This window comes from Aedes aegypti, chromosome 2 (genome assembly GCF_002204515.2).
Source record: "Aedes aegypti strain LVP_AGWG chromosome 2, AaegL5.0 Primary Assembly, whole genome shotgun sequence".
Lineage (NCBI taxonomy): Eukaryota > Metazoa > Arthropoda > Insecta > Diptera > Culicidae > Aedes > Aedes aegypti.
In genome coordinates this window covers 115,371,052-115,387,955 of record NC_035108.1, presented here as the reverse complement: position 1 = coordinate 115,387,955, position 16,904 = coordinate 115,371,052, and the positions used below count along the sequence as shown (strand labels likewise).

Below are 16,904 nucleotides of genomic sequence, written 5' to 3'. Positions count from 1 at the left end.
TTTACATGACAGCTCGCCCCGAAGTAAAATATGCCGAGGAGTGATTCAAAAGTGAATTTTAGCATTAGCATTAGCATTAAGCAATTCGTACAAATTCGTAGGTGGTACAGTCCTAAACCGTTGTATGAGGGTTGCCTCCTCCCCGTCCGTTACCAAAGTCAAAGATTTGGGACTAACTCTTGACTCTTAGACAAGATTGACGCATCCTCCAACAGTTGAGAGCTGTCCTGGCCACGTCCTTGCGAATGCTGAGGAATGGGAAGGAATGATTAATTGAACACCTACTTGAGAAAGATGCAGAGAACTCTATGACCTCTCATAGGTGTTATGGGATATTGTGGAATGTTAATGGGATGTGGACGACCATTGGATACGTTTGGCCGACGTTCTGGCACCTATGAATAATATTTTGGCATTGGTTCATATTGGAACAAGCTCACAAAATTCTGCATTTGAAACCTCTCTTCAATTCAACGTTCAATCGACCATCGCAAAAACAAATTTTCTTTACTCGGGGTGGTGTAAACGATCCTGATGGCTTGGGTTGCCGTAGTAAAACGTAGTTCAGCAAAACGCTTGAATGAAAAATTTAATGCGAAAATAAAAACAAAACTGCATGCTTGGGCTTCTGATTCGCACTGCCCAGCAAAACGCGAAAACCGAACACCAGGGGTGATTCAAAATTTTCCATGCTAATTTCAAACGTGTTTTGAAAATAGTTCCAGGCCACGAAAAATTGTGAAACTTTGGAGTCTTGTTCAATTTTTAACGTAGATTCAGAATATGTAAGAAACTGGATACCCCTAAACAAACCAATTTCGAGTTGATACCGTGGAGAGTCATCAAATGATAAACACTTTCGGTACTGATATATGTAAGATTGTTCTAGAAAATAAAAAAAACAAGTTTTGTTACATTGCTACAAGTAAGCGCATAACAGTCACAATAAGATTATACATGAGCCTCATAATGTAGTAGAAATGAAACTCCTATCAACATTTTTTTTTTGTGACTATTCACCTAATATTGGGTATGAGCTGCACAAAATTTCATCCTCCAATAAGCACTTTTGAGTCTCTGGTAATTTTAAGAAGTTTTAGTTTTTTTTATACTGCCATAAAATACACACTTGATATTCCATTTACTCAATGCCTCCTTTTGTCGAATGTTACACACATGCAGTTATCGAAAGTTTACATATTAAGTAAATTTAGAATGGAGAGAACCGCAGTTATTTCAAATCCTAACAATTATCTGTTCGGGATGAGACAAAAAGATGGCGCATTGTAGATTATTTTTACGAGATGAACATTAGCTTGATATAGGTTATTACTCTAAATTTCTGATTTCAAATATATGAATTACGGTAAACAAACTCATGTTAATGAGAAACTTACTGGAAAAAGTCCATTGAAAATTTTAAAATAGTAATGCAAAACGAATTACTTGAAGCATTTCTTATCAAATCTGTGGAACAATTCGAGGGAAAATTTTAAGTTACGACAATCGTGAATGAATTTCAGAAAATTCTGAAAAAAAATCCTGAATGAATTCAAAGTTTAAACGCTAAATTGGTGGCAGAATTTCTGAAAAAAAAATAAACTATTTTTTCTAAATAAACAACAATAACTCCAAAACACAACTGATTAACCGAATCAGATGAATGTCGTGCACAAAGCATTAGAAAATGATTCTATGCATAATTGAAATATTGCAGGGGACGGACCTGGTGTAGTGGTTAGAACACTCGCCTCTCACGCCGAGGACCTGGGATCGAATCCCATCCCCGAGATAGTCACTAAAATTATAGTGACGACTTCCTTCGGAAGGGAAGTAAAGCCGTTGGTCCCGAGATGAACTAGCCCAGGGCTAAAAATCTCGTTAATAAAGTCAAACCAACCAACCAATTGAAATATTCCAACTGATCGTTTCAATAAATGAACTAGGTTAGGAAAACAATCATATCACTCAGTGGCGACTCGTATCCACATGTTTTATCTGATCTACGGTCCTGAAAATGACTAATTTTGCATACTTAGATTATAGAGCTTAGTGACATTTGAACACACGTAGACTAGCATACGCTCGTCATACACAGTTTGTTTTTGTTTTCCTCAAAGAAACTTGCACACGCTTTCCAGACTCATCAAAATGCATATGGATATATTGCCCAATTTGAAAAATTTACACCCGGATTCTAGGTGTTTTTCGAGACAGAGTGCATATTGTTTTCCTCTAAGGTTCACAACTACATCTACACTAGGGCACCCATACCATTGGGCGTGATAACCACTATAAAGCAAACAGTAAACGATAAAAATCGCTTATTTATTACTGCATGAATAGGTGGATTTGATGCTAGGAAATAGCCACTGATATCACTTGCAATCAATTATTATTTCCCTACAATGTTCATGCATTCACTATAGAAACATGTTTTATGTATAGAAAAAGTTGACCAAAGTCGTATGAAAAACAGTGCCAAGAATTAACCCTTTCTTTCTCACAGCTTTGTTCGACAATTTAACTATCAAAATGGCGTTTCTAAAAAAGTGCTTGAACATAATATGTTGCAAGTAAGCTATATTATTCAAAATCACAATAAAAAAATTTGATTGTTTTTTTTTTCAATAGTTAGACCCTTAGATCACTTATTTCGATGTTTGATAAGACAAATGAGCGTATAAATTTATTCCAATCATTATTGAGCTACTCGTACCAATTCGGTTTAGCTAGCTTTCGTTGAAAATCGGTGGATCACCTGTGCTACCATGGGAAAGAGAGGGTTAATTAATGGATAAATGTATAGTTTATTTGTTGGCATTTCTAATATAATTTCTGAAATGATTTCAAGCAAAGTTAGTACTCGCTTTAGGTTATGTACGAATTTCTGACAAACTCTTTGAATTTTGTGGATGTTATTTCTAACCGTCTCTGGCTTATTCTCGGATGAGTTTTGATGATGTTCTTCCTTAAGGCAAGTTCAGGATTCTTTCCATAGCCGTAGATTATTGCAGAAAGATCACTGGTAATTTATCCAGCAAGTCTGTCAGATAATGGTCCTGGTTTTTGTCAAAATTATCAAAATATTTCGGACAAAAAATTCATCCCTAAGTCGCTTTCTAAGTTTTGACAGAATTTTTCCATTGGAAATGTCTACGGAATATTCACCAGAATTCTTCCAGAAAGTTAGCCGGGAGTTTCTATTTTTCTTTAGTCAAGAATCTTGACACATTAATTTCAAATTTACACTATAGTTGCTTTTATAATAACAAATATTTCTTTCTGTCAGTTTATGTTTGAAAAGCTAACCTGCCTTTAATTTCATAATCATCAGATCACTAAAAAGTGACTTTAGTGACCATTTTCCAGAAAAAAGTGACTTTAGTGACTTTTTATTGAAAATAGTGACTTTTTAGTGACCAGGTCGAAAAAAGTGACCAAGTCACTAAAAAGTGACTTGCTACCAGCCCTGCAGGTATGATTATACTCTATGCCCAGGGAAGTCAAGGAAATTTCCATTACGGAAAGATCCTGGACCAACCGGGAATCGAACCCAGACACCTTCAGCATGCCTTTGCTTTGTAGCCGCGGACTCTGACCACTTGGCTAAGGAAGACCCCGACACTCTCTAAGGGATTTCTTAAGACTTCGTTCAAAGTTGTCCTTCAGAATTTCTTTGTGATTTAAACTACAAATTTCTCTAAGGGTCTATTTAAGAATTACTCCAGAGATTGCTCCTAAGATATCTCTTGGGATTCCCTAGTGATTCTTAAAAGATTTCTCAAAGAAATCTTCAAAGATTTGTCCAAGCATTCTTCCATAAATTTTTCCATGCATTTCTCCATAAAGTTGTGAATAACATTTTACAGAAATGGTAGAAATCGGCGAAAAAAAAATGAGGTACTTCTAAAGCAAATTTGAAACTAATCGCTGATAAAACTTTTGTTAGTCCTTAAATCATCATTGATATATTAGGATTTTTTCATGGACTCTTTAGGAATTTTTAGAAGATGTCTCAGCCATCGCCAGCAACACCACGATCATGCTATGCATAGCAAGCGAGCTTTTTTCTAGATGCACACACTCAGCACACAATGTGGCTATGGGACTGTCCATTAATTACGTAAGGGTTTATGGCGGAATGGGTGTCCAACATTTCTTACGCACCATACAATTTATTTTTAATTTTCATACAAAAAATCTTACCATGTGGGGACGTCTTACGTAATAAATGGACCGCCCCTATGCATAGCACGATCGTGATGTTGCTGGCGATGGCTGAGGCAGGGCCGGTAGCAGGTCTCTTTTTAAGCACTTGGTCTCTAGTTTTACGCAAGTCACTGAAAAATATCTATTTTTGACGTAAGGTCTATAAAGTCTCTATTTCAAACGAAATGGTCTCTTTTTTTCCTTATAATGCATGCAGTAAATTCAGATGAAAAGGCTCCCGAGACACTTTCAGAGGCTGTTCCGAGACTTTCAGTGACGATTTCTCTAGAAATAGCTCCAGGAATTATCCTAGTGGTTCTACAGAGATTTTATCTGGAATACTTCCAAATATTCCCACAAGGATCTCTCAAGAAATTCTTCAACAGATTTCTACCTCTAGTAATGTTATCAGAGATTACTTTGCAAATGTTTCCAAAGACTATCCTAACATTTCATCCAGTTATTTTTTTGCTAACGCTTCAACCGAATTCTCTAGTTGTTACTCTAGGAGATTTTTCAAAGATATCTACGGAATTTCTTCCAAGAAAACCCTCAAAAAATAACTTCTAAATTTTCGATCAAATTTGGTATTCTTCAGGAATATTCTAGCACCTAATTTATGACGAAATACTCGTAAATATGTCCACGGCAGTTTACTCTAGAACATCTACAGTTGCAGACTTAACCACTTTTTCAGAGATTCAGTCAACTCTCCCTTAGTCGATATTTCGTATCTTGATATCGAGTTAAGGAACGTCCATAAGCATTTTTGGACAGATTTTTGACACTCCCCTCCCCCATCGTAGCTTATTTTTCTATACCTAATACATGGTTCATCACATCATCGTAGACTCCCTCCTCCCCCTAAAATGCCACGTCATTTATGGATTGTCTCTTAGAGCACCGTATTAAAAGTTGGTATTCATGGCTATCTCGATGCTCCCTTGGATCGCATTTGCACTGGTTTTGTGTTCTATAACTCGTTACCTCCATAACTCGATGGTCCCTTCAATATTGAGTTATGGAGAGTTGACTTTATTTTCAGATTCTTACGTACATAACTTACCGTATTTTGAGTGGCACCCTAAACAAAAGTCTCTGGTTCAAATTTAATCAGACTTCGTAAACTATCTCCAGTATTCAGAACCAGAGTTGGGAATGGTAATAGTAGTAGGCTTGAGTTTTTGCGAAAATCACGTGGCTCACGTGTAATAGAATGGTATTCACGTGGTCACGTGTCATAGAATGATACTAATTTGAATGCGTCTTCAATGTTTTTCAGTTATGCTTGTTGCTATGTGTTATCCATTAAAAATATACATGTTATTTATTTGTTTCTAGTCGTTCCATGACATTGTCACAAAGTGTAAGGAGTATACATGATAACTTAACCTCAAATCTTTAATTATCCAGCGAATAAAAATACAGTCAACTCTCCCTCACGCGTTAGAGTTTCAAACTCGATGTTCTCTGTTTCAGTCAGAGCTGGGAAAAGTTCTGAAATTCACACTACAGTAGGCAAGCGCAGCAAATCACAGTCAGCGGAGCCAGTGAAACTCACGCCTATTGCTGCTGTAGGCAAAATGCCTTGAAAATAGCAAAACACCCGTTGCTAAGGGCAACCCAAAACTACTGTAGAAAAATGTTCTATTTCCCGCTGCATTTCCCGCATTTACAGCCTTCAATAACACTACTGATTTAGAAAATTCATGTACCCAACATAGGCTACTTGATGAGATTCACAATTTTGAACTACTGTACTAGGCTGTGAACCGTTTCACTGATTCGTTTAACTTTTAGTTAAAATTTGACATTTCGATAGTTATTTTCCCCTCAAATGGTTAAATTTAACTTCGCGGTCGACCCATTTGAGTTTTGACAGTCGAGTTGTATTTCAGAACAAAGTTGACAGATGGTTAGTTATTTTCAACTGTCAGGTTTAACCATGCTCCCGAGCAGGATAATTTTCGACTGCAGGGGAAATAACCATCGAACTATCAAATTTCAACTAAAAGTTAAACGAACCAGTGAAACGGTTCACAGCCTTAGAAGAGCCACGTGATTTTTGCAAAAACTCAAGCCTACTACTATTACCATTCCCAACTTTGGTTTCAGTTTCCTATGTAAGTTATCGATATTTTCATGAAAACTTTCGAATATTCCTCAAAAGTTGATAAATTTCTTGAACTTGAGTATCATGATTACGCTGATAATAAAATGAAGGTTTACAACCTATTTCAGAGAAATCGATTTTTTTGTTTGTGCAGACGGTGCAAAAAACTCGTTTTGGCAAATATGTCGCGTTAAAATTACTTGTTTGAATGTAATTGTATAATGAAAATTGAAAATTATTTCTTCTGTATCTCGATACCTCCTAACTCGATGGTCCTTTCCAGAGCTGGGAATGGTAATAGTAGTAGGCTTGAGTTTTTGCGAAAATCACGTGGTTCTTCTAATACAGCAGTTCAAAATTGCGAATCTCATCAAGTAGCCTATGTTGGGTACATGAATTTTCTAAATCAGTAGTGTCATTGAAGGCTGTAAATGCGGGAAATAGAACATTTTTCTACAATAGTTTTGGGTTGCCCTTAGCGGAAAGTGAAAAAGTGGCGTGATCGCATAGTTGTGTTTGATCCTTCGACCTTGACGCTTGCTCTTGCGGGGGCTGGCGATGAGGGCAAGATCAAACATGTCGCGCATCGGTCGAGTAAAGTGAAAAAGTGCCGCGTTCGATTAGTTCTTTTTGATCTTTCGACGTTGACGCTTGCTCCTGGGCAGTGCGTCAAGAAAGCCTGAGCAGTCGTCAGTTGTTTTCACTCTCGGGGCGCGTGCCTATTTTCTCTGAGAGCTTTTATATAGCCGAGCAAACGAGTGAAGCTGAAAGAGGATTGTTGCTGCTCAAGGATGACGGATCAATTGGTGAGCTCGTTTCATGCTACTATTTCTAATCTATAAAATATGTATGACTGCACCTTTAATCGTTACAACAGTGAGACGTAAATATGATATTTCAACAAACTTTGAAAGGTTCGTCACTGTGAGTGTCGACATAAACTCTGATTTATAAATTATTTATGTCCAATTTTTTTTTTCAAGACTCTTTTTTCTTTTTACCTTTATTTTTGTAATTAAAAAAAACATTGAATGGTTCGACACTACAAGTGCAGACTTGCGAAAGGTTCACTTTATTCAACAAACTTTGAAAGGTTCGTCACCTCAAGTGTCGGCATAATTTTTCTCTACATAGATATTGTTCATATCAAATGAAAATATTATATTTACATATAAGCATGTTTATATCTCACAAATAATTATTTATCATGGTCTAATCATTTATCAAAGTGAATCCTGTGACCCAACGATCCTCCCCATTAACAAACATCCCTCCCAGTAACCTTTGTCGAGATGCAGAGGCAAACACGGTCTCCAAATAGCAAAGGTTACACACTAACATTCCTTCCCCCAATCCCACCTGACTGCAAGGACGTGGCCGGCGCCGTTATTGACCATGTATAAATAGAGGCACTGATCTATGCACACTGAAGAAGATTATGGCCAATCCCAGCCGAACTTCTAGTTGATTCTTTGTGCATTTTCACTGACTTCGGTCAATCACGGAATAGCAACCATTGATATGTGTAGTCAGTCTAAGCTAAGCTAATAGTTTTGGGTTGCCCTTAGCAACGGGTGTTTTGCTATTTTCAAGGCATTTTGCCTACAGCAGCAATAGGCGTGAGTTTCACTGGCTCCGCTGACTGTGCTGCGCTTGCCTACTGTAGTGTGAATTTCAGAACTTTTCCCAGCTCTGGTCCTTTCAATATCTAGTTAGGGAGAGTTCCAGTTGACTGTAGTAAGGGACTAAGAATTTGACGATTTGCCTTGGGATCTGTTATAAAACACTGTCGTTTAATGCTTTTACACAAAAACGTGCGACTGATGATTCCGTTCCAAAATTGTGTTAAGAGTATTATCGCATTATAATTACATATGAATTAGAAATTAGAGCATATAGCTTATCAGAGAACATGTTCAACAGCCAGAGTTATGCCAAGTCGCGTTGAGTATACTCACCATCGCAAAGGTTAAGTTAGAAAAAACATATCTTTACTTCTTCGTTTCTCCGACATTACGTCGCTACTGTGATAAAGCCAGCTTTTAGGGTTAGTGCTCCATAAGCACTGCCGTTTTTTACCAATTGATCATTTTAGCATTTGTATAGCGTGTGCCAAGCGAGATAATACTCCATGTCCTGGGAAGTCGAGACAATGTCCGTTCCGAAAAGTTTCTTAACGACTGATATCCGAACCCACCTGATCAATAGCTGCGCGTTTATTGCTACGCTATCGATTACTAATCCAGAAGAGGAAAACTATGGAACAAAGACGAGCATAGAGCAAACTGTACTAATTAACCGTTCGGTGAACGATGTGGTCAGGCATTACGAAATAAAAGCGTTCGTGGAAAAGATTTCTTATAGGACGAGTGATATTGAGAAGCTTACATGCTACCAGAATTTGAGGATCATAAAATGGATGTATGTATTTCAGAAGATTGATCTAAAATCCAAAGTACATTTATAAATCTGTGAAAGATATAAAAAAGAAATATACACATTTTAATATTTTGAAAACACTTTCATTTGAGAATAGTAATTTCTCATCGGCGTTGTTACTTGGTATGGATTTTATAATGAAGATTTTGAAGATTTACTTGAATTTTCAGGAACAAATAAACAAAATAACATTTAGGACATTTATTGATTCTAAACAAGAGATTAATAATTATGATCAATGATTAAACTCAGTGTGATTAGTGATAGTGATTGATGATTGATTTATTCTAACATGCCAGATGGCAAATTTGATCAACCTTTTGTTATAGTTACCACCAACTATATACGGTTTTTAGTTTATAATTGTGGAAGAGCTCATAGAACACTAAGCTGAGATGTAGACTTCCAGTGGAACGTAATAGCAAATGAAAGAAGAGGCTGCTAATTAAGAAGTAGGATTATGAGTGATTTAATGGTACAAACAATATCGAATGGGACACTTTGGACTTCAATGTTTATATCAGAGGACTATCTAAATCAGTTTTCAAGTATTACAAGGTCCACAATGAATTGTGTGTGGTGTTTTTACGGTACATTTATTTATTCATAACTAGTGGTCCCGGCAAACTTCGTTTTGCCATCAAGTAGGCTGTTGGAAAACGTCAAGAAATTCCCCATACAAATTACACCTTAGTCTTCTCCCGTTTTCCCGATAAACCCGGCGACTTTCCTACATTTTTTCTTCGCACGAACACGTCGCATCCCTTGAGGAGTGCAACAGTGAAAATCTTGCGGTAATCCGTTGGACCGTTCTCAAGCCATTTCGTGACATACAAACACCACTCCATTTTTATTTATATAGAAAAGGAAGTGTTGTAAAATTTGTTGTCTTATTGTTTAATGCTTGATACATGATTGTTTAAATGTTTTACTTGTGATTATGATTAGGCTGATACAAATATTTATGTTTATCTTACATAAGATACTACTTGAAAGATACGAGAGGAAGGGGTTCATAAATATAAATAATGAACAATAAATAAAAATAAAAAAACGTATTTTTTTTAGTTTTTTTAACGTTAATATTTGTATTTTTTTTTAATTTTCTTTGGACCGTCATTTTAGATGTTTTTTTTAATTTAAACACTTCAAAAACCAAACAGAGATAAAGATAATATTCAATCTTTTTCCCCCTTCAATATTTTCGGCTTTTTAAAAGAGGGAGTGTCAGTGTAAGTATACACAAATAATCCATAAAACTTTTGAATCCCCGGATGATTTATTAAGTTTTGTCAGGATAATGGAACCGATTTGGAAAGAAATTAGGATTTTCTACAGTATTTCTTTTAGATTTCTAAAAGAAGTCTTTATGGATTTGTCCAGGCATTTCTCCATGGAAATGTGAATGAAACTTTTCAGAAATTTGAGAAAAAAAATACCTGATATATTTCTTAAGCAAATTTTAAAATAACCTCTCATGGAACTTGTGTATGTTTTAAAAATCACCCTTGATGAATAAGGGTTACTAGAAGAACTCATAGACCCTTGGGGAAATTTTAGAAGAGTTTCTAGTTAAATTGTTTTTTTTTTGGGATTTGAACCACTGCGACCATTAATAGATCTATTGTGGTATACCCCTGTTCATTATCGTGCTCAGAACGACGTGCTCAGTACGTAGAGCTACCATTCAGGATAACTGCCGTTGTCTGATGATGCGAGGTATCCCAATCCGGAATGACCTTTAAAATAAATTCAACTACTAGATTAGGGTTCTTCTTCTTTCTGGTATTACGTCCCAACTGGGACAAAGCCTGCTTCTCAGATTAGTGTTCTTATGAGCAACTTCCACAGTTATTAACTGAGAGCTTTCTTTGCCGATTGACCATTTTTGCATGTGTATATCGTGTGGCAGATACGAAGATACTCTATGCCCTGGGAATCGAGAAAATATCCTTCACGAAAAGATCCTCGACCAGCGGGATTCGAACCCACGACCCTCAGCATGGTCATGCTGAATAGCTGCACGTTTACCGCTACGGCTATCTGGGCCCCTAGATTAGGGTTCTGTAACCAAATTTCAATTAGAATGCCAAAATTTTTTTTTTCCTACGTGCAAATAATACTGGACAGTCACAAAGCAGATGTTGAGAGGTCTATTTTTCACAGCCACAAAACCGACAGACATCAGTTTGACTTCGACTTATCTTTTTCAAATGATATCTTGCCGGGCAGTGTCCCGTAAGTAGTTCAATAAATATTCTGATTTTTCATTTAAATTCAAGATATTTTCCGTTATTTGTTTGTTTGGAGCCATGAAGAGTTTTGATTGCCTTAAAGTTTTTATAGCTTTCCAATTTGACTGAATCATATTGTCCTTCCATTTCTTTAATTCAAATTGTTTTACATATTTAGATATTCCACAGAAAGGTTCTGGTCCTACATACTGAGAACTTGCGCCTTGTCTGGCAAGTGAATCGGCTTTCTCGTTTCCGTCAATCCCACAATTGCCTGGCACCCAGTACAGATGGACATGGTTTTTCATAGCCATAGCCATAGCCACTAGCTTCAGAATTGTTATACATTCCCAAACCAATTTTGATTGGCATGTGAAACATTTTAATGCATTCAGAGCCGCGTTTCTGAGCACATTCTAAGATGGCGTATATTTCTGCAAAGAAGACGGTTGTCCATCTTCCCATAGGTATGCTCCGGCACTATCGTTGATTTTGGAACCATCTGTGTAGAAAATAATAGAATTTGGTGTCCTGATTCTCATATTTGGCAATTCGCATCGATCACTTCATACGGTTTATCTAGGTTTACGGTTTTTTTTCTATCCAGTCTTCGATCATCTGTACTGATTTATCAATACGAGAATCTTTCAGTATACTAAGATGCCCAGAAAGATTGCCTTCTCTAATTTTTTTTTTTGCGCAGCCTTAGAGCACTTTCAACTTCCATTTGCACGTATGAAGCAATGGAATGGAAGCAATGGAAGCTTATAAAGAACTGCCTCTAAGGCCTTCGATGGTATACTGTGCATTGGTCCCGTTATAGCCATACAGACCAAACGTTGTAATTTCGCAAAGTTTTGTTGGGATGTAATTTGAATTGTTTTAGGCCACCAAACAAATGAGGCATAAACAATTTTGGGTCATACAATAATTGTGTAAATCTAATGAATCATGTTAGGTTTAAGCCCCCATTTTTTACCAAATGTTTTCTTACTCACCAAGAGAGCATTCGTGGCTTTACTTATGACCTGCTCTAAGTGTAGGCTCCAGTTAAGTTTATTATCTAAAATTACCTCTAGATACTTTACATCATCCAGTGTATATAGTAGAATGGATCCATTATTTGTCAAGCTTTTCAAGTGTAATATTCCGCTTACGAGGAAATGGAACTAAAACGGTTTTTGATAGGTTTATATTTAGCCCTTCATTTTGGCACCACTCAACAGTGGAGTTTAGTGCAGATTGCATTCTATCTGTGATGATATGATCAAACTTTCCACGTACTATTATGGCTTTCTACTAGTTTATTGAGAATGTCATCAACAACAAGGGACCATAATTGAGGCGACAATACACCTCCTTAAGGACACCCCTTAGTGGTCTTTATTGTTATCGAAGATTCCCCCAATTCGGAAGACAGTTCTCTACTAGGCCGCAATTTTATTATCCAAACTTTAACTTTGGGGTCAATGTTTCTTTTTTACATTAATTGTTTCATAGATTTGTAAGACGGTAAAGAAATGTCAATTCAAATGGAGCTCACTGTAGCAAATTTCTTGACCATTTCTTGGGCAGAAATTTTTACTTTTCTTGAGCGGAACAGCATACCTAGCTTTAGGAACAAAGACAACACGAACATGAGTCCATATTTTTTGTATATGACCAAACGTTAAACTAGCTTTTGTTAAATTGTTAGATTGATTAAAAAAACGAATCAATCAAAACTCTGGATAATATCCTGCAGCATTTTCTGAAGAAACTCCTTGATAAACATCGGACAGAATTCCTTAAAAAATGCCTAGGAGTATATTCTGGAAAAATGCTGCAGTGTTAATTGGTATAGAACCTTAAATAAACTTTTGTAGATTCCATTAGATTTTTATGAGAAATGTTTCGACGAACTACAGTTGTAATTCTTCGATGAAATTCTGGAGAAACTCCTGGAAGAAAATCGAGAGGAACTGTTGAAACACACCCCTGGAGGATTTTTCGGACGCTACTGTAGATTAAATGACGTAGAAAATTTTGTCGGGGTTATTGGAAAACTGTGAACATTTTTTAAACTCTGGAATTAACCTTTGCGGATGTTCTTGGAAACAATCTGTAAAAATCTCCTAGAGTAACAACTGGAGAGTTCGGTCGAAGGATTAGTGGAAAAATATCTGGAGGAAGTCCTAAGATAGTGTTTGGTAAAAAATCAAAGTAATCCCTGAGAAAAATCATCAGAATCCACTCCAAGTAAGATATGAAAAAATTTTTTTACCATTTAATAATCAACAAATAAAGATTTTAGAGACCTTTTCTTCAAAAATAGAGACTTACCGTCAAACGCGGTAACTTGCAAAAGGGGTGAAACTTGCAACACTTCGACATATAACCGAATTATCGTTTCGTTTAGCATTAAGTTAAATTATTATAATTTATTTCACCGTTAATTGACCTTAGGTATCAAACAAAAGATTTTGGCGAGTGCTACTGTATTGCTACTTTTATGGTTGGTTTGCTAGAGATGAAAATCAGTCAAACGGGGTAACTTGCAACCAGGCTTCCCAAATGTACCGCCTCACGACAGTATTTCGACGGCTGTCATCAACTGCTTCCCATGACAGCCTTTTGAATGAACTATCCATGACAGCCTACCATGAGGTGGTCATGCGACATGTAACGATGCCGTCTTGTACAGCACACGGCAGTTTGGTCACATTGCCTGTAGTGTGTTCGTTTGCCGATGACAAGCTCGGTTGTTCATTCATAACATGTCTCGTACACCCGAGCGTCGTACTGGCAAAATGAATATGCAGTCGGGGCCTCTCGTGTTCTGTATTTTGCGCAATGTGATACGTCACGCTTAAGCATTTTCACACGTATTTTTTGAATCTTTAAAATGTTTGCTCTGCAATCACCAGACTATAAGACGAACATAGTTTTGAATATAATCATATTATCAATGATTTTCAAATCATATTACTCAAATTACGTTCATATTCTCCTTTTTGTACAACATTGTATTCTTATGTGAAAAATGTTTAGCGTGAATCTCAAGTTTCATGACAGCCCACGACAGCATTCTCGCGACAGCTGGCTTGAGTAGCCGAAGTCTGTCACAGCCCTTCGGTGGCTGCAATGTGAGACAGCCCGTTCGGCTCGCTACGACATGATCACGAATGCTGTCAGCTGAGTTCGTTTGGTAGCGACTGTTCCAATACAGCCAACATTCATGCGTGTGTGTCTGGTTGCCATTACGTTCAATGTTTGTTGCGAAACTTACAGCAGCAAGAGGCAGTGAAAACACACAGCGAATGTCGGCAGGGTGTTTTCGGCAGCTGTCGTGTCGAGGCTGTACATTTGGAAAGCCTGCTTGCAACAATTTTCAACTTCAAAGCTATATGGATGAAAAATTTGAGGATTCCGATGAAACAAAAACCATCTAGTATCCTAATCGCCACGTGAAGAATACCACGCGGTATAAATTTTATCAGTATTTGGTTTTCTGGGATCAGGAGAGACGAAAAATATACATTTTTCATGCTACCCCTGATGTGAAGTAACATGCACCACACAGTGCTACCTGTAGTACACTATTGAAAACTTAACCTATATCGTGTTATTATGATCATATAATAATTTTCTGCAATAAAAGTATGACGATAATTAGAAACGACTACTGTACTCTTACAAAACTAATTATTATTGATTGAATTATGAGTATTAAGCCAATTTGATTGAAAACTTCATTAGTATTGCATAGAGTGTCCACACGGGGATATTCTAGCATATTATAAGTCTTGACAATAGTTGGAAGACCATTAAAACGATTTGATGCAACTTTTCTACAAATACAATTGTAATTCAGGATATGCTTCACATAACTTATTGTTTATACAAATTCAAATCAAAGCGACGTATCACATATTGATATGTATATTTTAAAATGGTCTCTATTGGTGTTCAAAAACAACTTTTAGCATACTTCATGCAGAAAGTCCCCAATGGCAGATCTGCAAGTTAGTTTTTGCACAGATTTTCAATTTGTTTCCATTATTTTCATGAATAAAATAAATCTAAATCTAATAACAATGCGATTCATGTAAATTTTTCAATATTTAGTACCAAACGTGTATTGAATTAATTGCGGTACAAAAATGTTGAAGTTACTGAACCAATTTATGTTCAATTTTGTCTGTGTTTTCGATGATAAACGGCAAAAAATATCAAACAATTGAGATCAAAATAGCTGTTGCAAGTTACCCCACAAGGGTAGTCAAAAAGGTTTTTGAATTTTTATAGTGTTTAAGCATCAAATTATCAAAACTTTTATATTGTCAATTAGTACACTACTAAGTACTGTAACTGATACCAAATGCCTCGAATTACAAATTTAAACCGGTTTTGTGGTACGAGGAACGTTTTTCAGCATAAATTTCATGCAATTCAATGTTTAATATGATTTTCATCTCCAGCAAACCAAGCAAAAAACAAATAATACCCAAACTCTTGCCAAAGTCTTCTGTTGTATACCTGAGGTCAATAAGTGGTGGAATAAATTGTAAAAATTAAACTCAATGCTGAACGAAACGATAATTCGGTTACATGTCGAAGTGTTGCAAGTTTCACCCCTGTTGCAAGTTACCCCGTTTGACGGTATTACACGTTGGATTGTATGATAATAATGCTGAAAATCGTTCTTCGTGCCACAAAAACGTTAGAAATGTGTCCTTCGAGGCATTTGGTATCAGTTACAGTACTTAGTAGTGTACAAATTGACAATATAATAGTTTTGATAATTTTATGCTTAAACACTATAAAAATTCAAAAACCTTTTTGACTACCCTTGAGGGGTAACTTGCATTAATTGTACGATATTTCTTTCCGCACGTCAACAACAACAACACATGAAATAGCAAAATGTAACATCTATTTGTTCAATAACATTAAAATTTGTGTACCTCAGTTAATTCAATACACGTTTGGTACAAAATATTATAAAATTTACAATACGGTTCATTATAATTAGAATTATTTTTATTCTCTTCATAAAAATTATGACTAATTTTGAAAATCTGTTTTAAAATTAACTAGCAGACCATTAGAAACTTTTTGCATGAAATATGATGATAATAACGCCAAAACATCAACAGATAATATTTTAAGGCATACATATCAATATGTGATACGTCGCTTTGATTGAAGTATGTATAAAAATTTGAGTTTTGTGAAGTATAACTTGAATACCATTATACTTGTAGAAAAGTTGTCTTTCAATAACTTTAGAGACTTATGATGTGCTAGAATTTCCCCATGTAAACACCCAATGCAATTCCAATAGAGTTGTCAATCGAATTGGTTCAATACTCATAATTCAAACAATGATAATTAGTTTACTAAGAGTAGATAATTCTGTTTTTGATTATTGTCATGCTTTTACTGCAGAAAATTTTTATATATTCAAAGTAACACGATATAGATTAGCTTTTTAATAGTGAACTTTTGGTAGCACTATGTGTTGCATGTTACCCCACATCAGGAGTAGCATGAAAAATGTATATTTTTCGTCTCTCCCGATCCCAGAAAACCAAATGCTGATAAATTTAATATCGCGTGGTATTATTTACGTGGCGATTAGGATACCACATGGTTTCTGTCTCATCTGAATCCTTAAATTTTTCATCTACATAGCTTTGAAATTGCAAAGTGTTGCAAGTTACCCCGTTTGACGGTACATTTGAATAGAGAACAGGTCTCTAAAGAGAGGCCCGCTTCCAGCCCTAAAATTGATAAATTGATTGTTTCGACGTTTTAAATTGAAAACTGTTTGAATTACAGATTATTTTTTTAAAATTAATTTGCCAGTTTTTCAAATTTCGAATAATTTTAAAAATCATGCATAAAGATCCATTATTTATGAA

The 16,904-nt window shown here is 36.0% G+C and overlaps 1 protein-coding gene across 5 annotated transcripts in view; it reads right to left on the bottom strand.

Moving 5' to 3' along the window:
* LOC5565562 (cyclin-T) overlaps window positions 1–16,904 on the bottom strand; it is a 56,212-nt gene that overhangs the window by 37,141 nt on the left and 2,167 nt on the right. The gene's annotated exons all lie outside the window — the stretch shown is intronic.